At 41.7% G+C, this 27960-nt stretch overlaps 1 protein-coding gene across 2 annotated transcripts in view; it reads right to left on the bottom strand.

Annotated features, from left to right (window-relative positions):
- tlk1b (tousled-like kinase 1b) overlaps positions 1–16145 on the bottom strand; it is a 78884-nt gene extending 62739 nt beyond the window's left edge. For both annotated transcript variants that reach the window (XM_060920097.1, XM_060920098.1), the window contains exon 1: positions 15709–16145. The gene's annotated coding sequence lies outside the window, so the exon portion shown is untranslated. The remainder of the gene's footprint in view (positions 1–15708) is intronic.
- Between the last annotated feature and the right edge of the window lie 11815 nt (positions 16146–27960).

Below are 27960 nucleotides of genomic sequence, written 5' to 3'. Positions count from 1 at the left end.
CTGGCAACTGTGCCATAACTCTGGTAAAATGCGACTGAATTGAACAAAATTGCAATATGCGTATTACCAACATATAGCAAAGAATCCTGTCAAGTTTCATGAAATTCCTCCAAAAATTGATTTCAGAAGGTGATTACCCTTCCCGGGACGGACGGACATCGCCACGATATAATCCCCCTTCGGGCCTTCCGGCCAGTGGGGGATAAAAATTGTGAGGGAAGTTGATTTCAGAAAGCAAGCACGCCTTGATGAAATTGCCAAAGTACAAGTTTGTTAATAATCAAGGGCGTAACTCTGGGAAAATTTGCCCAAATTAAATGAAATTTCAATCTGCGTATAACTGTCATATAACAAAGCCTTTTGCCAAGTTTGGTGAAATTCCTCCACAAATTGTGAGAGGAGTTGATTTCAGAAGACCGTCCATCCTCATGAAATTGTCACAGTACAAGTTATTTAATCAAGGGTCAAAACTCTGGGAAAATTTTTACAAATGAAATTAAATCGCAATATGCGTATTACTATCATATAACAAGGCCTTCTGCCAAGCTTCATGAAATTCCTCCGCAAATTGAGAGAGGAGTTGATGTCAGAAGTCAAGCACACCATGAAATTGTGAAAGTACAAGCTTGTTAATCAAGGGACATAACTCTGGTAACGTGACCAAATTTAATGAAATTACAATATACGTATTAGCGACATATAACAAAGAATCCTGCCAAGTTTCATGAAATTCCTCCAAAAATTGCTAGAGGACGTGATTTCAGAAGTGAGCGCCCTTCCCGGGACAGATGGACAGACATCACCACAACATAATCCCCCTTCGGGCCTTTCGGTCAGCAGGGGATGATAAAAAAAAAAAAAAGTTTAAGAGCAGCCTTTTTTCTCATCCACGCCAGTCGAGGACGTTCTCCTAGATGACATGTCGCCATGTATTTCTGGGGTTATGTCAGAAATGTTGGTGCCGTGGTCAACCATCTGTAATGCTGATCATGACGGAGAGCCGCAGGAGTGGAACAGGGTCCGGTGTATCACATCGTGATCCAATCTCTCAAACCGTATTCACGTGTGATTTGGGACACATAAAACACGGGGAGAACATGCAAAGTCCACACAGAAAGGACCTCGCAGGCCACTGGGCTCGAACCCAGGACCTTCTGGCTGTGAGGCGACTGTGCTAACCACTACACCACGGTGCCACCCCATTTTAGAGTCATGAGTGAAAAATAAATTAGTAACGTCACATCAAAGTGTGATTCTGGCTCATCAAAGTCAGTATCTTGTATGGCCACCCCTGGCGTCACACACAATCTGGGGAAAATGCGGGCCAATCAAGACACTGAACATTGTTCTGCCTCAGGTATTCCTGACAGACTCTGGCAACATGTGGTCTCACGTTATCCTGTTGCAGCATTAGGCGGTAGCGAATCACCAGTGGAACTGCGACAGGGGCCAAAATGTGATCACGGTAATTGGGCGCATTGAGGTTTCCATTGATGAAAACAAGTTCAGTCTTGTGTCTGCTGCTTATTCCAGCCCACACCATGACAGCTGGTCCACCCCAGCGGTCATGCTCCAGGACATTAGCGTCAGCATAACATTCCCGTTGCCACAGTGGTTGATGAAAATCAAACACAGACGCATGAGATGGCTTGGGCATGTCTTATGTATGGACCAACAGCGGATCCCCAAAGTTAGCCTAATGTGGACACCCCCTGGAAGGCGGAAGCCTGGAAGACCTAAGACCACTTGGAGAAGAACCATCACCTCTGAGCTATCCGAGTGAAATCTATCATGGGGCGAAGCACGACATCTTGCTAAAGACTGTCAAAAGTGGAGGTGCTTGTTATTGGCCTTATGCCCCACTCGGGGCGAAGAGGATTAAATAAGTAAGTAACGTTCCCGTCACCTACACCAAACATGCACTCTGCCGTCAGCAACACTCAACTTGAACCTCGATTCATCAGAAAACAGGACCCTGTTCCACCTGAGCACATTCCAGCCCGAATGTGCCCTTGCCCATTCCAGACAGACACGGCGATGAGCAGGAGTCAACACCAGACCACGACTGGGACGTCGGTTGTGCAACCCGGCTTCACGCAAGCAATTGCGTACTGTTTGGTCGCTGATCCTGTTCTGGTGATGACCTCTGGTCTGCGCAGTGGTGACTGTAGCTGGCAGGAAGCGATTGTGAAGGTGCTGGAGACGAATATGGCGGCCCTGCTGAGGAGTGGTGACACGTGGTCTGGAAGTACACGGTTGGTCATTAGTGCTTTCTGTGTCATTATACCAGCTCCAGAGACGTGAAATGGTTGACACATTGACGCCCAGAACCCTTGCAACCCGTCTTTGTGACATTCCGCCAACAAGCATACCGATGGTTCTTTCTCACTGATTTTGACGTAGTCGTGCCATGGTTGAACATTGCACCAGTACAATGCCAATGAGTATTTAAACTGCCCATTGCTGTGGCTATTTATTGACCAAGTTTAAGAAGGATTGGTCAATGAGTTCTACTCAACCTGAGTGGAGTCGCAAACTTCTAAACGACGTGCATTCCAGTGGAACGAACTGCCCGTGCAACAAAATAATAAACTTACGAGCTTTTATGGGCACATTTGGGCTAAACACCATACATTTTAAGTTTTGGTCAGTGTAGTATAACTCATATAATCACTCTTTACAACCATGGTGAGCAAAAGAACATCTCAGCATGCAACAGAAAACAGACCACCACACTCGGTTCCCCTCCTGCAGTTTGAAGTTCTCCGTCACTGTGAAGGGATAAATGAAGTGTTGTACTATAACAGAAGAGCTTCTGTAGAGCAGCTTCTTTCATCATCTCACCTCCTGTTCAGTTATATGTTTTGTTAGCAAGCCATGTGATCGAAATGTCTGAAACATCCCATACAGGTACAGGAGACGGGATGTGCGGTACATTTCTTCCTGGACTATAATGTAGAGAGTAATAAGAGAGTGTGTCTCGGGCTTCCTCCTGCGGAAACGATGAATGAAATCTGATCACAAATCACAAGTGGTCACTGGAGACATGTTCGTAATGTTCAGACGTAAACGGTTAAACGTCTCGGCTGCCTGTTCATGATCGGATCCCTCAGGAAGGATGTTTATACCCAGGGCCAGAATGGTGGATAACTGATGGAGAAGCCATGACGGTGTATAAAAGACGTGATCAGTCTGAAATAGAGACACTCTGGTGGTGTGTTGGTAAAACACACAAACCTGAAACTTGCACGAAAACTTCAACAACAACAGACAACATACTGACAATTGATTACCACTTTTCCACCAATGTGAACTAGGTGCTAGTGCCGGTTCAACTTGTAAACTTTTTAAGAACCACCATTTTCCCAGCAATGCTAGCACCAAACACACCACCACCAACACCACCACCACCAATAACAACAACAACATAAAACTACGGGATTAATCAGATTCAACGCTACACACTTTTCAAATAACGGCAGTCACAAAGTTTAAACTGGTCTCGTTGGCCACCACAACCCCCCCCAGCCCTTGCGGTAAACGGTTCTTGGTTGTACACTAGGGCTGCATGCTGGTACTATGTACCGGTACTGTACCGTGAAAATCGATTCGGTACAGGTCCAAAATACCGGATCGTAAAGTACCGGTACTGTACCGATATAAATTTACACCAAGTATCTGCTTATTTTGTGACTGAAGATGCGTAAATCCTACCACAAAGACGAAAATTTAGCACTGGAAAAGACGTAAAATGCCGCGCTGAAACTTGAAATCAGAGCCGTCTTTGATTTGAGATCCTCTCGCCACAGTCTCACGAGACATTGCGAGAGCTTGGCTGATCCAGCGTTCTGATTGGTCAAAAAGACTCAAAAGCAGGCCAGCCATTTTTCCTTTGCTGGCATTGGTGGCCTTTGTTGCTTTGTGTAATTTTGCCGCGCAAGTTAAAGGCCGCGGACTGCACGTAGTCTGTAGTACTCTAGTGTAGTCACTTCTCGCTGTGAGACAACTTATGACTTTTTGTCCCAAGTTAAGTAATGGCCCTTTTCCACTACCCTTTTTCAGCTCGCTTCAGCCCAACACGGCTTGCGTTTCAACTACCTCAGAGCAGCACGACTCAGCTCGCTTCAGCCCTGCTTAGCACCCAAAACTCGCACGGTTTTGGAGTAGGGCTGAAGCGAGCCAAACCGAGCCGAGTGGGGCTAGGGGCGTGAGGAGACACTCCCCTGTGCACTGATTGGTGAGGAGGAGTGTCCTCACACGCCCCGCGAGCACGCTGGGATCTGTAAACACTGTAAACCCGGAAGAAGAATTACGAGAATTTCTGAAGCCTTATGCGCCTCGCCTCATCTATACGCTCTTGCCAGTATCTGTTGGCGTTGTCGGTGACAACAAGCCACAGCACCAAGACCAGCAACACTAACAACTCCATGTCCTCCATGTTTATTGTTTACTATCAGGGTCGTGAGACTACCGCTTAAAAGGTCACTGATGTCACTGTTTGCGCCGCCTAACGACATCACGTGACGTCCACCCACTTTCGCTAACTCCACCCAATGTGTCCACCCACTTCCAGCCAGCACGGTTCAGCGCGGTTGTAGTCGAAATGCAACTCCAACAGCCCCGCTCAGCTCGACTCAGCCCAACTCAGCCGTGTTGGTAGTGGAAAAGCGGCATAAGTGTGAGACTGAGAGGGTGACTGAGAAGTGAGGTAGGAAACCTAGTTATGTTCGGTTTTCTTTGAATAAAGATACTGACAAGTTGTCAACAGTTTATTAATGTTTCTGTCATTATTGAAGAAGTTCAGAAGAACACATGTTAATTTGTCAAATTGTTCAGGTACAGGTCCAGACCTGTACCTAAACCTCTGTACCGGTACCTGTACCTAAACCTCTGTACCGGTACCTGTACCTGATGTTACGTTTAGGTACGCAGCCCTATTGTACACCACCAAAGTGTTGGTGCTACTCTTTCCTTGAACCAAGAGCCGGTTCTTCAGCTGTTGAAATGCGTAGACCTGGTTCGAGATTAGGCACTGACTCCAAATCAGTCCTGGAACTGCCTTGGTGGAAAAAGGGTCCATGTTTGATGCTAGATCAGATACTTTACAGTTTACCGTACGGCATATTCAGAAATGTGTCATGTGGTATATGAACCAAGAATGAACCACTTCTCTTCGTATTCATGTGTGGATTAGGGTGAAGTTTAGTTCCTTCACTCTTCACTATATATAAAACATACGCCGTGTCCGAAATCACCCAGTACTCACTATACAGTGGATTATATAGTGAGTTCGCCATTTTGTAGCGCTGTCCGAATGTGTAGTGAGAATTATTACACCCTATACAGTGGACTCATAGTATCCCACAATCAGAGGTGGACAGTAACGAAGTACCGTATTGGCTCGAATATAAGACGGTGTTTTTGTTGTAAAAAATAGCTCTTAAAAAGGGGGGTCGTCTTAAATTCGCGGACTAGACAAAATGCCGCCAAAAACGAAAGTGAAAGTGAGGACAGTGAGAGTGAGCAAAGTGAGGCTGAGGATCTCTGTGCTGAGTAGCTGTAATTTAGCAAACTACCCTTTCCATTGTTTCAGCTGTTTATTATTGTAAACCTTAATGTATTGTTTAATGCATTGTTTAAAGCATTTGCACTGTTCTGCAAATTTATTCCATATACCCGTAGGCTATGGGAAGTTAATGCATTGACATTCTGAAGTTTATGAACTTTCAATCTAAACCTGACAAATTTGTTGAATTAATGCAATTTAAATGTTTTAATTTGGCTTGTCTAGTAGCCTGCAGTTTAGCCTCTTTTTTTACTTCTATGAAAAGTGTTCAGGGAAATGAGACTGAAATGACCTCTATTTAAATGTGAAAAACAAAAGCCTCTAATTTTAAACAGAATTTTGAAATAAATACGCTTTATATGAATGAACATTTGGTCTTCAAAAAACTTTTTCCCCAAAGATGAACTTGGAAAAGGGGGGGGTCGTCTTACATTCAGGGTCGTCTTATATTCGGGCCAATACGGTACATTTACTTGAGTACTGTACTTAAGTTTCCAACAAAATAATACTTATGACTTTAACTTCGGGCGGCACGGTGGTGTAGTGGTTAGCGCTGTCGCCTCACAGCAAGAAGGTCCTGGGTTCGAGCCCCAGGGCCGGCGAGGGCCTTTCTGTGTGGAGTTTGCATGTTCTCCCCGTGTCCGCGTGGGTTTCCTCCGGGTGCTCCGGTTTCCCCCACAGTCCAAAGACATGCAGGTTAGGTTAACTGGTGACTCTAAATTGACCGTAGGTGTGAGTGTGAATGGTTGTCTGTGTCTATGTGTCAGCCCTGTGATGACCTGGCGACTTGTCCAGGGTGCAGGGCTCGAAATTAACTTTTTTTCTTTGTGTCCCCCCGTGGTCCCGAATTCTGTGTTGTATTGTCCCAAATGGAAGCAATAGTGTCTCCATTTTTTTTCCTCTCTGAAATAACCAGTGGTTAATATTATCATATGAAGTTACTATTATATTTGTAACTATGCGATTTTGAACCCTTTATATCATTTTTACAATAAGTCACAAGACACAAGCGACGCATGTCCTATACATCATCTACTTCAAAATGACAGTTATTGCATTTTCAGTTTATTAAACTTTGGCGATCTCACTGTATGAATAGATACCCGTTTATTTAAAGGGGCCAACTAGCTCATTCAGAAAATGTTTCAACTCCCTACATCTGCAGTACACTTTAGCTGAAAATAAGACCCCTTTTATGTTCATTTCATCTACTTATACCTTGAATATCTGTTGGCACTTATAAGGCCAACTTATAATTTTCACCATTACCGTTATCCATTACCATTATCCATTTTTATGAACTTTCCGTTATCCATTTTTATGAACTTTCCGTTATCCATTACCGTTATCCATTTTTATGAACTTTCCGTTATCCATTTTTATGAACTTTCCGTTATCCATTTTTATGAACTTTCCGTTATCCATTTTATGAACTTTCCGTTATCCATTTTATGAACTTTCGCTGCCGGGTGCAAACGTTAGCAACATCAGCATAGTGCCAGGGTCCGTGTATCATCCGATCATTCAAGTATTCCAATCTGGAAAACGATGATACACGGACCTGCCAGGTCCGAGCCTAGTTGTGCTGCTGACTGACTAAACTTTCTGAACTAGAAAGACACCAAGAAAACTCACTTATTCTGTTGAACGGTATCTTCCGTCAATATCATCCACATCATTCCTGTTGTATTCTATAACGTGTCTAACAGTGTTCATTCAGTTCATTCAGTTGCTAGCGTTGCCTGCAGACCAGGCGATGACACTTTGGATCCTGAAGGTCCCGGAGACGTTATGTCTGGGCTTTCAGTTTCTTCCCTGCGGTCGGTCCGCTTCAACCACTTAAGCATTTTTGTTCTGGCAAGAGTCGGCGCAGCGTGTGCGGTAGCAATTCCATTCCAAGTCCATATAATGCGGACTCCGGCCGAAGATTCTAGAACAGAATGCGCTGCTCTGTAGCCTACGGATGCAGGTGCATCGAAAGTGTAGCTACTATGTATTTTTCGCTGTTAACGTTTTAAAATTAAAATTGACAAATTAGGTGAATGTCTACGTATGTGTTACGGCTTTGTAAATAATATTAATGTAGAACTTTTTTTCTAGATCTATTTTTTTCCATTGTCCCGGGATTGTCCCAGATATGATAATTTTGTGTCCCGATGACATTTTTTATGGTCCCCAGGACGTCGGGACACCGTTAGTTTCGAGCGCTGCCAGGGTGTACCCCGCCTTTCACCCGTAGTCAGCTGGGATAGGCTCCAGCTTGCCTGCGACCCTGTAGAAGGATAAAGCGGCTAGAGATAATGAGATGAGATGAGACTTTAACTTCACTACATTTGAAAGGCAAATATCGTACTTTTCGCTCCACTACATTTCTATCAAGGTCCTCGTTCCTATAAAGCAGCTCTGAAAGTGGATGTTTTTTCCTTTTCTTTTCTAAAGCGTGATGGTTTTTTCGCAGGTGACACTGAGGCAGTCTATCAGTAATCACTAGGGTCACGTCACGTCCATAGACTGGATAAAATCAAGATCAGTGATTTCTCAGCAGCGTTATTTAACACGATTGCTCAGTTGATGGCAGAATGGAAGGAGGCGGTTCTTCTGGAGAACGCACGCACTCATGGCTTTACCTAGAACCCATGTTTCAGTTTTCTGAAAGGATTAAAAATTCGTTTTAAATGTTTGCTGAAAACGAACCACATCACGGCCTACAAAAACTCGCCGTCCAACCTTATTGAGGTATATAAACGTTTTATTCCAAGAGAAAGCTTGCAGTGAAGTTGTCTGTGCTTTTAGAGCTAGCGATAACGTTGCAATAGCTATGCAGTCTGGTTAGTCAAATGACTTTCTATGGATTTGTCCGCCAAGTTGACGTAGCCTCGTCCACGGCTAACGTTTACACATAGCTAGTTAACTTGGACACTGTTAGTTAGCATGTAAAAAGAGAGTTACGCTAACATGAATAACGTTAACTTATCTGAAGTCCTTTCAGAAATATGTTTTAGCATATAATCTTGCCAAATAAACAATATAGAAATCTTTTTTTTCTAGTAGCGTTAGCTACCCAATATGATTTCGAGTTTGAAAAGAGTTTGCTAGCATGTCAGGTGGAGCTTCAGTGACTAGCTAGCTTAACGTTAAACCACCATGATGCACAGCATGCGTTCATTTTGTGAATTTACATTTCTGTCTTTGGTAACGGCATTAGGTTTTGTCAGCGTTGTGGCAATAATACAATGATGCGTTGACCGAAAATGTATTTTTAAAGGAACAGTCCACCGTACTTCCATAATGAAATATGCTCTTATCTGAATTGAGACGAGCTGCTCCGTACCTGTCCGAGCTTTGCGCGACCTCCCAGTCAGTCAGACGCAGTCAGACACGCTGTCACTCCTGTTAGCAATGTAGCTAGGCTCAGCATGGCCAATGGTATTTTTTGGGGCTGTAGTTAGATGCGACCAAACTCTTCCGCGTTTTTCCTGTTTACATAGGTTTATCTGACCAGTGATATGAAACAAGTTCAGTTACACAAATTGAAACGTAGCGATTTTCTATGCTATGGAAAGTCCGCACTATAATGACGGGCGTACTAACACCTTCTGCGCACTTCGGCAGCGCATTGATATCTGAGCTCCGTATCAATGCGCTGCCGAAGCGTGCCATTTTTGCAAACTCCAAAACTTTTTTTCACTGTATTGTACACTACCGTTCAAAAGTTTGGGGTCACCCAGACAATTTTCAGGGTGGCCACGGGTCCTTAAAAAGTCTTAAATTTAATTTTCCTAAAATAAGGCCATTAAAAAGTCTTAAATTTCAAACCCCGTGGTCTTAAATTTTCAATCTTAAATTTATGGAGATTTTACTCAGTCATATCATTAAAATGTGGTACGCTTTGGATGGGGAAAAAGTTTAATCGTTTTTGATGCTCACAGTTATACCGCGCAGGCTCCGAATCCACCGGTTGCTAGACACACGCGTGCTTGACAACCACTCAGTGCCTGATCTGTTGATGGAGGGTGGTCCGAGCCACAATGGGTAAATGTAAATTTAATGATAACTGGCTGAAAGATGCAAAATACTCGTGGTGGCTGAAAGCTGTCCCCAAAGATGCCAACGAGGCATACTGTGTAGCATGCTGTAAGACTTTTAAGTTGGGCACAGTGGGGATAAGAGCGGTGGACTCTCATATGAAGAGCGCCAAGCACGTTGCTTTTGCTAAAGGCCGCGAGCATCAGCCTCAAATATCCGACTTCAGCGCTGCCACCGCTAACGGTGAGTATTGTACTGTGTACAATGAGTAAGAGTGTTGTCTTGTTTATGTAAGAGAATATTGTGTGTGTGAGAGAAATATATTCGATTGCGTGCATGTGAGAGAATAGTATTGTGTGGGTATGGTTCCAAGTGTTTTAAGAAGTGCAAGTGAGCGTACAGTACCTTTCAAGTGAGTGAGCTGAAGTTTCAGGTGTGTGTGCATTCACATTGTTTAACTGTTTTTCTGCATTGTTGTTTGACCAAAGATGGAATTGAACAATTCTGCTTACAATGTGACTCCCCAAGCAGAGAAAATAATAATTAAAAAAAAACTGTTGCACTGGATTCTGTGTGTGTGACTTCATTCACATTGGATTCAAACGTTGTGACCGCATTCTGATTGTCACATAGTTAGAAGTTTATCCTTATATTGTGTTCTGAGTGTGTGAATGCCTGTCAAGGAAAAGAAATGAAGTACTTCTACTAGAATAGTGTTTTCTGGTGAATGTTTACAAGAACAATAAGTTACATTAAATTATATAGTTTTTTTTTTTCCCAAAAGAGTACGTTTTTGCTAGCCTGGCAAGCCAGACTAAATGTGAATATTTAGGCTACGTTTACATTACGTCGAATCAGCGGATCATCAGATTAACGTTCTTAAAACGATTCACGTTTACACTAAAACCGTTAGCTGTGCACACAGCAACGCCAATACGCTAATCACATGACTTTAGACGGCGCGTAACATGATCCCAGTGCATTTAGGGCATGCGCAAGGCTCACCACTTGCAAGTAGAAGGATGGCAAGCCTAATACATGGATACGCTCGGCTCCGCAGGCATCCTGCGCTCCAAATCACTCCGCCCTGAACAGCGAGTGCCCTCTGGAGGGTGCGCACTCCGGCCCTGCGCAGCTCACAGAGCGCGCGAGTGAAGTGAACAAGCCATGATTCGGGACTGAGCCGCTGTGTGTGTGATCCCAGCGCAGATCACTTACTACTTGCAAGTGGAAGGATGGCAAGCCTAAAGACAATCATAACTACACAATGGGCAGTATTTGCATCAGTATTTGCAGTATTTTCATACTTTTATACTCTTTAATGAAAGGTGATACAAGGCGGAAGTCCGCGCCGTTTTTCAGCAGTCGCGTCACATGACCAGCACCAGCGAATCAGGAAGGTGGATGTCACAGTGACGTTGTCCAATGAGACGCCAGCTAGAGCTCAGCACAGCGTATCCGCGTATTCTCAATGTTTACACAGCACCGGACCAGACACGATCTGGATTGAATACGTGGACGCTGGCGGATTCCCGTTTCCCGGCGTTTCCAGGGGGTTTAATGTAAACGGACAGTGCATCCGCGAAGAAAACGAGACAGATACGGTCTAATGTAAACGTAGCCTTAGTCTGGCCTCGCTCGTAGACATTTCCGAAGGGTGTGGGAGGAACAAACCGCTGTCTTTCAAACTGTCTCTGTGCGTATAGGCCAACGCTCTGACCAATCAGCGCAACAGTGACTGTGACGTAGTCAGAGCGACAGAAAGCAGTGGGGGAGACCTTGAAATAAATAATTTTTCAAAATGCGTATTAATTAATAAACAGGTTGTAGATATTAAGAAGTTTGGAGATAATGACCACAAGTTTGGAGTCTGTACCACATACTTAACATACACTCTTATTTTTTCAAGTGTTTTTCAAGGGTTTGCTTAAACTGTTTTTGAGAGTTTTTATTTAGTGGTGTTTGGTGAAATAATTTCCCTTAAATTTAAAATAACAGGAAAATAAGAAAATCAAAAAGTAATGTTTCAAAGCTGTTTATTAATTCTTCGTACTGCACAAACTAGCCCCATCCTTTTGGCTACGAGCGGAGCCAGCTGGTAGATCAAACTTTTGCCATAGCCGGTCGGCAAAACAGCGAAAACGTCCTTCTTGAAAAGGAATGAGTGGAGAGCCTCTTCCTGCTCATGTTTCAACGAAAACTCCAAGTCTAATTCTTCTAAAACTGATTCCAAAGCGGAGTCAAACGCGCGCTGTTCACTAGCCGTAGCCATCTTTCCTGCTGTGCTTTCTCCAGCGTCGCGCAGCTTTGTCGTCACTCCTGCAAAAGCCCGCCCAGAGAATCCAAACAAAAACCTTGCGTTGTGATTGGCGGGCACGATTTGATGCCCGGGGTGTGTTGTTGATATGGTGCGAGGCTAGACCCACTCGCAAGCAAAAAATATTTTTGGCCGCTAGGCGGGTGGGTCTAGTTTACTACGCTACGTTTTTGCGTGACTTTAGATTTGGTCTTATTTTTTTTTGGAACATGGTATGAAAAAGTCTTAAAAAGTCATAAATTTAACTTGGACAAACCTGTAGACAGCCTGATGAAAAGTCACACTTTTATTTACCACCATAAGTTGTAAAATGAATAGAAAATACAGTCAAGACATTTTTCTGGCCATTTTGAGCATTTAATCGACCCCACAAATGTGATGCTCCAGAAACTAAGGCCCTGTCCACATGGCAACGGATTGAGGTGAATCCGATAAAATTGTTTATCGTTTCGGCCTGGCGTCCACACGGCACCGGCGTTTTGGGCACCCCAAAACTAAATCTTTTGAGAACGGGTTCCAGAGTGGAAAGATCTGGCAACGGCGCCGTTGCGAAGTCGTCTGGATGAGTAGAACGGATTTGTTTACGATGACGTCACAACCACATGTGCTTCACGCCGGGTAGAAGTGTAACGAACTCGATGCGAGTTGTCAACAAATCCTATAACTTGGTTCATGAAACGCGCTTACAAAATATTTTCACTGTGAATATTTATTGTGTAATGGTGCAAAGTGAGAGAGAGAGAATAGCCCTTAGGGCAGAGTCAATCCCGCCAGCAAAAATAGGGGAAAAAAAAGGAGCGATCTCACCTCTTCAGATGTTGGTTTAAGTCCTACAATACATTCCTCAAAAAGGGCGTAGAAGAGCAAATTAATCCATCAACGTGTAGCATTCAATTTATTCCGGACCATTAAAGACGCCGCCTTCCGCGTAGAATCATACGTCATCCTCGCCGCCATATTGGATGGGTCAAAGCAGAGAATAAAGATGCCTCATTCATGTGCTGCGTTTAACTGTACCAACAGGTTTGCCGTCCAAACAAGATCACATGGGATTACCTTTCACAGGTGAGACTGGAAAAATACTTTTCATTGTATTTGGTCATTATAATGTAATTTTACGAACAGATTTTTCTGACTTTGTGGCTAATATGAAGTCTCGCGCATAATAGTTTATGCGCATGCGTCCTTACTTCTTCTATTGTTCTGGTGTCTCCGCAGGGACCGTCTTACAGCGCACCTAGAGGTGTGGCATGTGTATTGCATCGTTTTCAGCAAGCGTTGCGTTGCCATATGTACCTGATATTTTACTGATCCGTTGCCCATGTGGACGCGATATTTTTTTTATAACATCTCGTTGCCATGTGGATGTAGCCTCAATCTGCTCAAAGGAAGGTCAGTTTTATAGCTTCTCTAAAGAGCTCAACTGTTTTCAGCTGTGCTAACATGATTGTACAAGGGTTTTCTAATCATCCATTAGCCTTCTGAGGCAATGAGCAAACACATTGTACCATTAGAACACTGGAGTGAGAGTTGCTGGAAATGGGCCTCTATACACCTATGGAGATATTGCACCAAAAACCAGACATTTGCAGCTAGAATAGTCATTTACCACATTAGCAATGTATAGAGTGGATTTCTGTTAGTTTAAAGCAGACCTGGGCATTTTACAGCCCGCGGGCCGCATCCGGCCCTTTGGTTCATTCTGCCCGGCCCGCGTAAGGTTAATTAGAAATTACAAAATAAATGTATTTTCTAATTTTACCTCATGCATGGACTGAATGTGCATTGCTTTTATTTTGAAGTTGTGTTCAACAAAAACGCAATGCGCGCGACATGAACATGACATGAAATCCCGCGATAACTACTTCCGTAATTTGTCCAGACCAACCACAAACTTGTACGTCATCCTTCAAACAGTCCAGCCAATCACTAATGCCGCTTTTCCACTACAAACGCGGCTGAGCCGTGCCGTGCTGAGTCGAGCTGAGCGGGGCTGTTGGAGTTGCATTTCGACTACAACCGCGCTGAACCGTGCTGGCTGGAAGTGGGTGGACACATTGGGTGGAGTTAGCGAAAGTGGGTGGACGTCACATGATGTCGTTAAGCAGCGCAAACAGTGACATCAGTGAGCTTTTAAGCGGTAGTCTCACGACCCGAATAGTAAACAATAAACATGGAGGACATGGAGTCGTTAGTGTTGCTGGTCTTGGTGCTGTGGCTTGTTGTCACCGACAACGCCAACAGATACTGGCAAGAACGTATAGATGAGGCGAGGCGCATAAGGCTTCAGAAATTCTCGTAATTCTTCTTCTTCCGGGTTTACGGTGTTTACAGATCCCAGCGCGCTCGCGGGGCGTGTGTGGGCATGTGAGGACACTCCTCCTCACCAATCAGTGCACAGGGGAGTGTCTGCTCACGCCCCCAGCCTCACTCGGCTCGCTTCAGCCCCACTCCAAAACGGTACGAGTTTTAGGGGCTAAGCAGGGCTGAAGCGAGCCGAGTCGTGCTGTTTTTTGGTAGTCGAAACGCGAGCCGTGTCGGGCTGAAGCGAGCTGAAAAAGGGTAGTGGAAAAGGGCCAATAGTGTGACGTCACCAGCAGGCGCCGGAGCCCGAGACGATCTGTAGATCTGATACTGACACCGAATCGACACGGCATCATTATTATAATATCTGAGATCTTGCTTGATATGTGGAGTAGAAAGACGATATTGTGATGTCTTTATTGTGTTTTGGGGTGAATGTGACTAAAAAAAAAAAGGTACAAACGTTCACATTTTGTTAACCATTGTTTTGGGAAACTTGATTGAATAAATTACACTTTTTTGTATGGCAACTTCATTTTTTCCATACTCATCAGTCTTAGCAGCTTGTAAAAACAACGTTATTTACTGCTTTATATAAAGAAATGCAATTAATATTATGCAGAATTTAGTTCAGCCTTTTGTCCGGCGCTCCACAAAATTTTCTGTTTCTCATGTGGCCCCATGGGAAAAAATAATTGCCCACCCTTGGTTTAAAGTGATCTTCATTGAAAAGAACAGTGCTTTTCTTTCAAAAATAAGGACATTTCAAAGTGACCCCAAACTTTTGAACGGTAGTGTAGATGGTATAGGAGATATACTCGAACCCGTGACCGTGATGAAGAAGCAGCTGTGAAGGCTGAATGAGGATTTGTGGTGAACTTCAGCAGCTCTGAGGCCTGACTGAGGTGGTTTATGGTGAAGGTGTGAATGATGGATGTGCTGAAGCATGACAAGGCACAAAGCAGGAAAACAGCACCCTGTTTAACCTGGGACACCTTTTTGGCTTTGGGGGAATATTTTACTTGTTCTTGTGTAATGTTTCAAACGCACAAAATAAAAAAAAAAGAAAAAAAAAATCTCCACAGTGCTCATTTCCGTTTAAAAAAAAAAACAACAACGTCATATATATATTTATATCTATATATATATTCTGCTGTGTAACCAGCTCGGCTGCTAAAATGATGTGTTGTGTTAATTACACGATCTGGACTGTCATCAATACAAACAAACAAACAAACAAACTTTTGAAACCGGAAATGGGTTTTGAAGCTAAAACTAAACGGCTCGCGACAACCATGAAGAAGAAATCCATTTGCAGCGCGTGCGCTAGCAGGGAGACTGAAGGAGCGAGCGAGCGAGCGCGCAGGCGCAGTCCACCAGCGCGGCCTGTTTATGTTTAGGGTCAAATTTATAAATAAATAAATACATCCGTCGATCTAATGGATACTTTGGAGGCAAAAATCAACTTTAAATATCATAAATACCCCGTGATTACCTGTGTGTCGGATCCCGGTGGTTGAGATGTTTGTGTTTAAATCCAGGCCCGGGGTCGCAGATGGAGAACCAAAGATGGCGCTGCGTCCAAACTTCCAGAGCGGCTCCTCTCCGTCTCACTTTGGACACTCATTAAGACCACAAGTGTGGGGGAGGGAAAAAAAAAAAAAGACAGACACTCAATCCCAAACAAATCCAACCTCCGACATCTCCTGCGTCGCTATTATTCCGAATGATGCCTGCTCACATGTCTTATTCTGCTTTGCTCTCCTCCCTTCCGCACTGCGCTATGTTATGAAGTGTTTATGTCTCGGTTATAACGCATCGCTTTCGCACTGCACACATCCGTTATAGCCACAGGTTCATGCACTCTCCAATAAACCCCACTGTCACACAGCCCGTCCTGCGTCCCGCTTCCATGACGCACTGCGCATGCGCGGAACCTTGGCGCATGCGCACTGCGTACAGAGCGTCCTCGTGCCTTCAACCGTGAAGAAGAATGACTTCCGGTTTTATTTACTTTTTTTTATTTATGTGTTTGTCTGTTTACTCGTATATAGCAGAAATTGAAACTGAGTCCAAAAAAAATTATCCAGATACAAGAATTTTCTATTGGCTAGCTATTACACGTCACTCAACATTGATTTCTCCGCCCACTTCCGGGTTTTTTCAAGCGACGCCAGTCTCAGAACTAGACAACAACAACAACAAAGAATTAGTAGAAATTGTATTAAAGATCTAGAATGTGTCTAAGGCGAGGGTGTGATGCAGTTAAATTGGAGGTTTTAATCACTTTTAAGGTGCATTAGCAGCATACTCCTTAGCTAATCAACTAAGCGCAGTCTTAGCTAATCAACTAGCTTTGAAGGCCTCGCCTACTTCCGGTTTTGTTTGTTTATTTGTTTGTAATGATGAACTCTCTAGGAATATAATTCCATGTCTGGATAAGTTTTTATACACAAGAATAGAATCCTAAAATCACCCCCAAATTTAAAGTGGTGCGAGCAACTAATAATATTAATAAATAAATAAACATACATACATGAGGAAATGAATGAATTTAAATTATACTTAAGCTCCTTAAAATTTGTAAAAAGAGCAAAAGCAGAAAGATTATATAAGATTTTAAAATATTTTCCCACTGGATTAGATAACTGAAATAAAACTGTGTTTCCTGTTGTATGTATGTTTTTTTTAATTTGTTATTATTATTATTAGTTGCTCGCACCACTTTAAAACAAATGTGTATTTCTGTTGTTGGCGTAAAACTTTGGAATTCTCAATCGAATGATTTAAAGTGTTGCACAGATATTTTTCAGTTTAAAAAAAATGTATAAAGAGAGACAAATGAGATTTGCACATGAAATTTAACTGGATGTTCATTTCATTTGTTACGAGCTCGTGAAATTTGATTTTTAAGGGTTATTTTTTGTTTTATGTTGTTGGGATCGAATGTAGATGATCATTTTTATCGTTTTGAGCTTATAAATTTTTGTTTTTATTGGTTATTTTTTCCTTTAAGTTGTTGGCATATGTAGCTGATGGTGTAGGTAACTGATATGCGGTGTAGGTAATTGGAATTTACAGACCATCTAAGATTCTTTCTGTTTTACTAAGGGGCAGACAAAAATAAGGATTATATTCTTCTTGCTGCTCCTTTCCAATCATGAAAAGAATCACTTTGATCTATGTACACTAAGTAACTTTAAAAATGCACATTGATAAAACTTGCTGAGTTTATCTCAAGAAGAAAAGAAATATCTCCCAATGGAAAAATAACTTCGTTCCGCCCGAATAAGTTCCAAATCTGTGCTCAAATCAGAATTTAAGGGAGTTGTACTCAAGGGCGTAACTTTGTGTTCAAAGTTGGTGGGGACATTTCCAGGCATGATACTTCCCTTCAAGGGGGGGTCAGGGGGCATGGTCCCCCTGGAGAAAATTTAGAAAGATCCCGTTTTAAGGCTTAATTTTGATGCATTTTGAGATGCATACTATGGCCTCACTACTTTTATGAAAACCATTTCAGGGCAGGCTGTCAATGGGTATGCAGTGAAAGGCTGGAAACATGATGGACCAAACAAATGTAGAACTGGGGGGGATCCTGCCCCAGAAAATTTTGTGAATCTTCACACATCAATAAAGCAGTCTGATGCACTCTGATGGGTAAAAGGTGGTAAAATACACCTACCAAATACTCTCTTGCACACTGGTTGATTGAACATACTTTACATATGAACTATATACACATTACACATTATTACTAGATTCTGTGGAAGGACTTGTGTCCTGCAGTACAACCGCTATATGAAAAAATACACAATAAACAGTATCATCTTAAAACATTCATTGCCATCTTTTTATTGTTGATTCTAGTGTCACAAAAAAAACAATAGGGCCACCAACAATGCTCAGTCAAAACAGATACAAACTAAGGGGTAAGGGATAGCACATAAACAGGACTACTCAAAACTAAACCAGGACTATACACGAGCCAGGTCTAAACCAGAACTTCAATGTTTCAGCCAGGGCAAACACGGATCACATCAGGACTAAACCAAGGCTAAACCACAAACAAGAGCAAACTAAACTAGAATTAATATAATAATAAACTAGATTATACCTGGACTAAACCAGGATTACACCAGGTCTGGGAAGAAACAGGTGTAGCAGTTTCAACAAGGCACAAATTAATAATATAATCTTACATATAAAGGAAATCTAGGTGATTTTATAATCTGTGTAATTTGTGCAAACCACAAAATGTATTTGCAAGTCAAACAATTCAATTCAAATTATTACAAAATTTAAAACATTTCAAAAAGAAACGAACATCTCAACATTAGGGACGAACATCACAATAATGTGAAAAAAGCCTCCAGTTTACAGTTATTTAAAAAATAATAATAATTAAAAAGAAACAAAAAAATGAAACTTCCCTTGCCCTGCATGTAAGACTATGCACCACAGTATTCATTTAAAAATACCAAACACCTTCCTTCTCCTGTCACTTCCACAAACTGCTGACAAATGTCTTTAATGTTCACATTGTCCAGTTTGGTCCAATGAGTCGTTGGTTGCTACACACATAGCAGAGAGCTGCCGCCAATCAGGTTACAGCTCTCAAAACAGCAGCTAAGCGGCGGCAACAGCGGGGCTTATCGTTCATGGGATAAAACAGGGGAAAACAGTCGCGCGTGTCTCTAAACGTTCGGAAAAGGCGTGAAATGTTGGTGGGGACTGTCCCCTGCCCTGTCAAAGTTGGTGGGGACATGTCCCCACCTGTCCTTATTAAAGTTACGCCTGTGGTTGTACTCAATAACGTACAATATGACTCGGGTAGTCAATGACATGGACAGGCTTTAATTTTCAAACAAATTTTGCATACACTGTACACACACAATCTTGCCTATAAATACCCGGGGGAAATGATGGGAAAATTGTCATTATTGAAGATGCCACGCCTAAGCCGAAATCAACGTGAACAGGCCATCGGGATGTTGCGTGCCGGAAGTACACAGACAGAGGTCGCCCGGCACTTCGGTGTTCATCATTCGACCATTTCCCGTTTGAGTCAGCGTTACAGACAGACAGGGAGCACCAGGGATCGTCCACGCCCTGGTCAGCCTCGAGTCACGACGCCAGTTCAGGATCAGCACATCAGGCTAGCTCACCTCCGTGACAGATTCCTGACACCCTCAGTCACTGCTGCTGAGACCCCTGGACGACACAGACCCAGAATCTCCAGCATGATGGTCCGAACATGGACCAACTGTCACTTTGAATTTTTTTATTGTGAATTAATTCTTGAGTTTGACAATAAATGTCCTTTATCGATGTTTCAAGATGTGTGTGCATTACATACAATATCATAAATTTCAAATATATGCATGGATCTAAAGTGATATCGTGTTGAATTCCATTGTGCGTTTTTAAAGTTACTTAGTATATCTTGAATTATGTTCTAGTTCAATACTGTATATTGTGCATTTTCATGGAAGAAATGAATTTTTTTAATTATTATTCTTTTTTTCTTGCTTGTTTACTTGTTTTCCTTTTTTCTTTCTATCCATGTACAGCACTTCCTATATCATTTATCTTCAATTTCGTATTATAAGTTATTTATACTAGATTTTTATCAGATTGTTCCCTTTGATAATTTATTTGTTCTTCCCTATATTTAATAGGTTGATAACATGATGATGTTGCCATGTTGGTTTTGTACATTTGTACTTTTTCAGTAAAGTGGTTTTTTTTTAGTTTTTTTCTTTCTTGATGAAGCGCAGGAAAGGAAAATTGTTAACATATCAAAATGTATCCTAACCTAGATAAAATCTAGACAAACTCTCGACAAATTCTAGATAAAATGTATCCAAATCTAAATTTAAAAAATCTAGACAAAATCTAGCTTTAAAGCTATCTAAAAGAAAATCATATATACTGTATATACAACTCTCGACAAAATCTAGATAAAATGTAACCAGACAAAATCTAGATTAAATGTCGCTCAACATTTGTCCCCACGTTTGTTTGTTTGTTTGTTTGTCTGTTACCTCGCCTGGGATGGAGTCCACCAATGGGTGAGGTATTGTTTTCAGTCGGGTTTCTTTCTTTCTTTCCTTTTTTCTTTTTTTTTTTGTTAATGATATTATGGGAAAACGGCTGGACCAATCTTCATAAAACTTTCAGGATAGATGGGCATTGGTCTCAAATACAACGTCCAAAATTTTGGGGGTCATCCAGTCAAGGTCAAAGTTTTTGTGGCTACAGCCACTATGTCATCGTGCTGTAAGAGTGTAACAATCGCGCAGTACGGTGTGTTCTGATTGGCTGAGAGCAGCACAGTGTGTTCCGATTGGCCGAGAGCAGCAGAGAATCAGAATCAGAGTCATGTTTGACACACAAGGTCAAAATCAAGGTCACCAAAAAGGTAAAAATAATTTTTTCGCCATATCTTCCTTTATATTCATCATAAGTGCTACTGGACAAGGTTTGTTTTGCCTGGCAACACTTGTTTGCTTAATTGATAAACAGTAAGGATGTTAAATTAATAAGAACTTACGCTTAAGTAAAAGCATATGCAGTGTACTGTGCCACAATCTTATTCAAGCTTTTAGAAAAAGCAAAAAGTAAATGTTTTTAACTATTGAAATTGTAGGAAAACTCCTCCACGAACCACAATATATAACAATTATTCCCTGAAGGTGAAGTGAATATCGGTGAATAATAACCAAGACGAAGTCGAGGTTATAATTCACCGATATTCACTGAGCCAGAAGCGGATCACTGTTTTAGTATTTATAATACATAGGGCCAAATTACTCAATTCTGATTGGTCAATCAAGGAGGGCTTTTTTCCTTAACATGGGGCAGTATTTCTGAAATGCTATTGGCTAGTTCGTTGCTTGGTTACGGTTACAAAAATTAACAAATTTTGTCAACAAAATGTCTGACTCTGCTGACTCAGCAATGCCACGTTTCGCTGTATTTGACAAAGAAATGATAAACCAATTGAAAGCTGCAAGCGAAAATGAAAATACCCAAAAAAGTACAAATTTTTGGCTTTCCGTGTTTAAGAAATGGGCCGCAGGAAGACAAATAAACGGCTCTCTAGTGGCATATGAATGCTGAGAGTTAGACAAGGTGCTATCGCAGTTTTATGCAGGAGTGAGGAAAGAAAATGGGGAAAACTACGAACCAGACTCTCTTAAAGTAAACCAGGCGGCGTTGGATCGGCATCTGAGACAAGAGAAATATCCGGGATCAATCCTGAAAGATGTTAAAATCCTGTCCAAAATCCTCGTGTCGTGTCGCCGTGTCATGATGAAAGACGCTTTAGAAACTGATTCAAACGTGCAAGATAGTCTCGCGCCCTGATTGGTTCAGAAAACGTGAATGACAAATGTTGTGAACTTGAATGGCTTCCGAAGTATGAATTTGGCCCTCTATATTATAAACAAGTAATCGTATGGTTCCTCGTAAAATTAAGGATCAATTTCACTCGTGATTTCGAAGTTTTCAAAACTTCGAAATCACTCGTGAAATTAATCCTTAATTTTACTCAGCCCCATACAATTACCTATACTAATACACAGGTGATTCACACACACACACACATCACATTATCTGTAGCCGCTTTATCCTTCTACAGGGTCGCAGGCAAGCTGGAGCCTATCCCAGCTGACTATGGGCGAAAGGCGGGGTACACCCTGGACAAGTCGCCAGGTCATCACAGGGCTGACACATAGACACAGACAACCATTCACACTCACATTCACACCTACGGTCAATTTAGAGTCACCAGTTAACCTAACCTGCATGTCTTTGGACTGTGGGGGAAACCGGAGCACCCGGAGGAAACCCACGCGGACACGGGGAGAACATGCAAACTCCGCACAGAAAGGCCCTCGCCGGCCCCGGGGCTCGAACCCAGGACCTTCTTGCTGTGAGGCGACAGCGCTAACCACTACACCACCGTGCCGCCTACACAGGTGATTATTTCAAAAAATTTAAAATCATGCAAAAAATAATTTATTTCAAACTTCAAAAGCAGCATGTAAATGTAATAACAGCACGGCGCAGATTTGCGTCACTTATCTACGCCGAGTCATATAAAATGCTTTGTTTTGAAATCGATAAAATAAATCCCAATCCCACCTTACTTTTGAATAGTTTTAGACCAAACTTCGTAGCATCTTTAGTGCTTTTAGGAACAGCATTTTCTTTCATCATTTGTGATTCTTTTTCACTTATGGTGACGAAGTAACTGACCACCACTTTGCTGACTCGCTCAAGGGGATTATTGAGAAATAGTCTGAATTTCTCAACCAATCAGCATGCGCGATTTTCTATAATCACCTCGGTATTTATACGAATGGTGTTTAATAGCAGAAGATTTTCCAGTAAGCTCAAAAATAAGGGTCAGGTATACGGGGGTAGCAAGTCCTATAAACAAAAGACTTCTTTTCTCTCTTACCATTTATATGAATGAGAAATCCAGTGGAGAAGTTGGTGCAAACGTTGGACTCTGTGTCTCAGAATGCAACGCAGTTACTCTGGGTTTCGACAGCGCATCAGTTTGGCGAGGCAGCGATCTATCAGATAACAAGGCAAGGCAAGTTTATTTATATAGCACATTTCATACACAGTGGCAGTTCAATGTGCTTTACAGAAGTAAAAGCAGAACAGTAAACAATAGAAAATAAAATTACATAAAATAATTGGGGAAGAAAAATAATAAGAATTAAACAATAGTAGAAATAAAATAATAAAATGAAATAAAGTTAATCAGCCTCGAGATTAATTATTATTATGGGTTTAACTCATAAAGCGCGCTCTTCCCGTGGCTCTTCCACGAGGATCACCAAAAATCGTCCCGCAGACAAAATCTACGAGGATCACAAATATCACATAAAGCGCGCTCTTCCCGTGGCTCTTCCACGAGGATCACCAAAAATCGTCCCGCAGACACAATCTACGAGGATCACCAAAAATCGTCCCGCAGACACAATCTACGAGGATCACCAAATAAAATCATCCCGCAGACAAAATCTACGAGGATCACCAAAAATCGTCCCGCAGACACAATCTACGAGGATCACCAAAAATCGTCCCGCAGACACAATCTACAAGGATCACCAAATAAAATCATCCCGCAGACAAAATCTACGAGGATCACCAAAAATCGTCCCGCAGACACAATCTACGAGGATCACCAAAAATCGTCCCGCAGACACAATCTACGAGGATCACCAAAAATCGTCCCGCAGACACAATCTACGAGGATCACCAAATAAAATCATCCCGCAGACAAAATCTACGAGGATCACCAAAAATCGTCCCGCAGACACAATCTACGAGGATCACCAAATAAAATCATCCCGCAGACAAAATCTACGAGGATCACCAAAAATCGTCCCGCAGACAAAATCTACGAGGATCACAGTAACAAAGAATTAAAGTAAAAGTAAAATCATTAAAATCCAAGATTAAAAAGAAATTAAAATAAAGAAAGTAAAATCATTAAAATCAAAATTAAAAGAAATTATGTTAAAGGAAATTAATTACTTAGGTAAAAATTAATCAAGTGAAAGCATCTGAAAACAGCTTTGTCTTGAGCCTGGATTTAAAACTAACAGTAGGAGCATTTTTGATCTCATCTGGAAGTCGGTTCCAAAGCTTAGCAGCATAGCAACTAAAGGCTGCTTCACCACACTTCGTTTTGACAGCTGGTATTACTAGCAAGTTTTTCTCCTGTGATCTTAGAGACCTAGTTGGTGCATATAATTGAAACATATCCAGTAGGTAGCTGGGTCCCATCCCATTTAATGTTTTAAATAGAAGAAGTAGTGCTTTAAAGTCAATTCTATAGCTCACTGGGAGCCAGTGCAGAGACCTTACGATTGGAGTGATATGGACTACCCTTTTTGTTCTTGTAAGAACCCTTGCTGCTGCATTTTGGATTAGTTGAAGCTCTTTGATGGTCTTTTTTGGAAGACCTGTGAAAAGGCTATTGCAGTAATCAACCCTACTGGAGATGAAAGCATGAATAAGTTTTTCTAGATCATGTTTTGACATGAGACCCCTGAGTTTAGAAATGTTTTTTAGGTGATAGAATGCAGACTTTTTTACCACTTTCATATGACTGTTGAAGTTAAGTTCGCTGTCAATAAGGACACCAAGGTTTTTGACAGTATCCTTTGCTTTAAGCCCCTTAGTTTCAAGAACAGTGGCAATCCTAAGCCTTTCCTCCTTTTTGCCAAATATAATTGCTTCAGTTTTATCTGCGTTCAGCTGAAGAAAATTGTGAGACATCCATTTGTTAATTTGGTCAATGCTTCTATGAAGAGACTCAAGAGGGGCATAGTCATAACAAGCGCAATGGCATTGATGCTGGTGTTAACATGAATATTTAAGCTTTGGAAGCTGATCTATTTGAGCAGATGATGATGATGATGTGAGAGAGCTGGACGGGCTCAAGGACTAAAGCTCTGCTGCATCACGCTCTTTCAGTAGAGATGACACAAGAGTTAAATCCCACTACACCACTATCAGCAGGTAGTCGAACTGAAAATAGACCAACATTTTACTGAATGAAGTTTGAACTAAAAAAATCACTACACAATAAATCTTGGATACGGCTAAAGATCACATTTGATTCTACACTAATTAAGCTTAACTGCAGTCTGTAGCAGTTCTATATGATAAATACATCCAAAAGAGATCTCTCTGATACTCACTGCCGTGTTTGCTCATTCCTCCGTATTCATTAGGCACCAGAATATTCTGTTGTATATGTAGCCCTGTAGGATAAGTAAACGTTAAAAACATTACATCTCATTTTACGTAAAAGAGCATATGTGTGTTGTAATTGATGAGAAAGTTACAGCAGAGAGGAAGCGTATTTCAGGAATGTTCTTGTGATTAAAATACAGATGGCCGCCGTGCGATTCATTTAGCCCAGATGTGAAGAAAAACAACACATCTGTCATGTCTTTCGATTTAATCAACCCTGGAAGCTACGTCTCTCTCTGCATTCAGCTCAGGAATACAGATTCTACAATACTGCACTGTGTGTGTGTGTGTCGAAGGCGAACAAGTAATGAAGTCTATTTCATCCAAAATCTTTTTCATAAACATCTGCTTCAAACCACATCCAATTTTTCAGTGACGATAGAAAGCTCCGGGGCGATATTAAAGGGACGAATCTCAGACGCTGAACACGTCTCGGCGGATTGACTAAATCTGGAGTAGTCGAGCAAAACTGTACATTTCATTTGTATTAAACGTTCTCTGTTTAAAAAAAAATTAAATGATATCAAATGTCTTAAGCATCCTCAGAGTCAAAGTTACGACGGATTTGGAGACAAAATGTTATTATGTACAGTTGTGGTCAGAAATTTACATACAGTGACATGAATGTCATCTTGGATATGAATGTCATGGCAATATTTGGGCTTTCAGTAATTTCTTTGAACTGTTCTTTTTCTGTGGCAGAATGATTGCACAGCATACGGCTTTAATTAGAAGTAAACACTAGAATTTGGTGCATAAGTTTTAAAATTCTTTGAGTTTTCTGAAATCAACACAGGGTCAAAATTATACATACAGAGTCAAAAATATAGCCTACATCCAAAGCCAAAGTCCTTCCCACGCCAAGTGGCGCATAGGGCGGCGCCGATCTCCGTTTCCGTAGCCCTCGGCCTCTCGCCTATTACATAGCTAGGGTTACAGTGGGGGGCTAGTCCTCTGGTAACCACGAAAGTTTGAATATATGCAAAAATATACATATTTGGGTAAAATGTCTCTTTGCAAGATGCACCTTGACCAAACATTTTTGTTTACCATGAACAAGCTTCTGGCAGAATTCTGGTTGGATATTTCACGACTCTTCATGGTAGAATTGGTAGAGTTCAATTAAATTTGTTTTTCTTTTTTCTTGGCATGGACTTGACTTATAAGCATGGTCCATATATTTTCAATAGGGTTGAAGTCAGGACTTGTTTTAAGCTTAATGTTAGCCTGCTTTATCTTCCACAACCAGCTCTGATGCGTGTTTGGGTTCATTGTCCTGTTGTAACTCCCAAGTCATTTTCAAGTTTCCAATGGTTTATGCTGAAGAATTTTGAGGTAGTCCTGCTTCTTCATTATTCCATCCACTTTGTGCAATGAACCAGTTCCACTGGCAGCAAAACAGCCCCAGAGCATGATGATCCTACCACCACCACCAGCTGGTACAGTGTCCCTCTGTACATGATGGTGGTCATTGTGGCCAAACAACTCAATCTTTGTCTCATCTGACTATACAGCTTTCCTCCAGAAGGCTTTTTCTTTGTCCGTGTGGTCAGCTTCAAACTTTAGTTAAGCCTGAAGGTGTCAATTTTGGAGCAGGGGGTTATTTCTTGGATAGCAGCCTCTTACTCCATGGTGATCTGAACTGTAGACAGTGATCCATCAGCTTCCAGTTCATGGCAGGGCTGTGACATGGTGGTTCCCAGGTTGTTCCTGACCATCCAAACCAATTTCCTTTGAGCTGAGGGTGACAGTTTGTGTTTTCTTGAAGCAAAGTGGCTTGGCAAAGTGACTACACCTCACAATAACTTACTTACAATTGTTTGAACTGATCTTGGAATTTGCAGTTGTTTAGAACTAGCTCCAAGAGACACCTATCTGCAATCCTGTTTCTCAGATCTGCACTGAGCTCCTTGGACTTTCTCATTTTACTGTGTGTTGGTCAATCCAATGAGTGCTGTAAACAAGCCCTTTTTATGAAGGCACAGAGAAGCTACCAGCTGTAGTCAATCATGCTCACTAACAGGAAGTTAAGAGACCTTGGCCTTGGCAAGATAAGAGACATTTTGGAAGTTTCAGCACCTCTGAATGAATCTAAGTGAGCGGATGTAAATTTTTGACCATGTATGTATAATTTTGACCCTGTGTTGATTTCAGAAAACCCAAAGAAAATTAAAACTTGTGCACCAAATTTGAGCATTTTTTTTAAATTAAAGATGTATGCTGTGCAATCTGCCACAGAAATTACTGAAAGCCCAAATATTGCCATGACATTCATATCCAAGATGACATTCATGTCACTGTATGTAAACTTCTGATCACAACTGTACTATGAACAATGCATGTTTGACAGCTAGATCAGTTTCATACCCAGGGATTTGTGTATTTTTATATCTTCTTTGTCAACTCCTTCATAGCTCAGTTCACCACAGACTTGTCAGAAATCTCGATCCGGTCTCCTAATTCACCACCTGGGAATTGCGGCTTCTTATCTTAGACTGTGAGTTAATGGAAATTTCCAGAACCTCAATATATGGAGGATGGTGCAGAGTGGAAGATTATTTTATCTCTCACTACTTTTGCTCCACCATAAACCCCCTGAGAGTCATAAGAATTATGCTCACACCAAACACACTCAACTCAGTACTGTTTGTCTTTACCGTTGTCTCAGAGAGTCTTATCTGCCGTTGTCATCTCTGCGTTGTTCATTCGGGATGTAAATCTACATCTGGATTTCTGTAAAGCTGCTTTGTGACTCGTTGGGTGTTAAAACAGCTGTACAAATCAAACTTAATTGAATCATGAGTGATTGAGTCCTGACGGGTCTGTACAGTCTATAGAGAGACTCATGGAGTGATAAACATCTCCGTATGATGTCAGCTGATACGTATTTCCAGCTCTGATCATGATAATGAACTCCAACATCAAAACCCCAAATATATTAATAATATATAAACAACATAAT

Source organism: Neoarius graeffei, chromosome 4 (genome assembly GCF_027579695.1).
Source record: "Neoarius graeffei isolate fNeoGra1 chromosome 4, fNeoGra1.pri, whole genome shotgun sequence".
Taxonomy (NCBI): Eukaryota; Metazoa; Chordata; class Actinopteri; order Siluriformes; family Ariidae; genus Neoarius; species Neoarius graeffei.
Note: the sequence above shows the minus strand (reverse complement) of the source record. Positions and strands in the feature narration are given on the sequence as shown.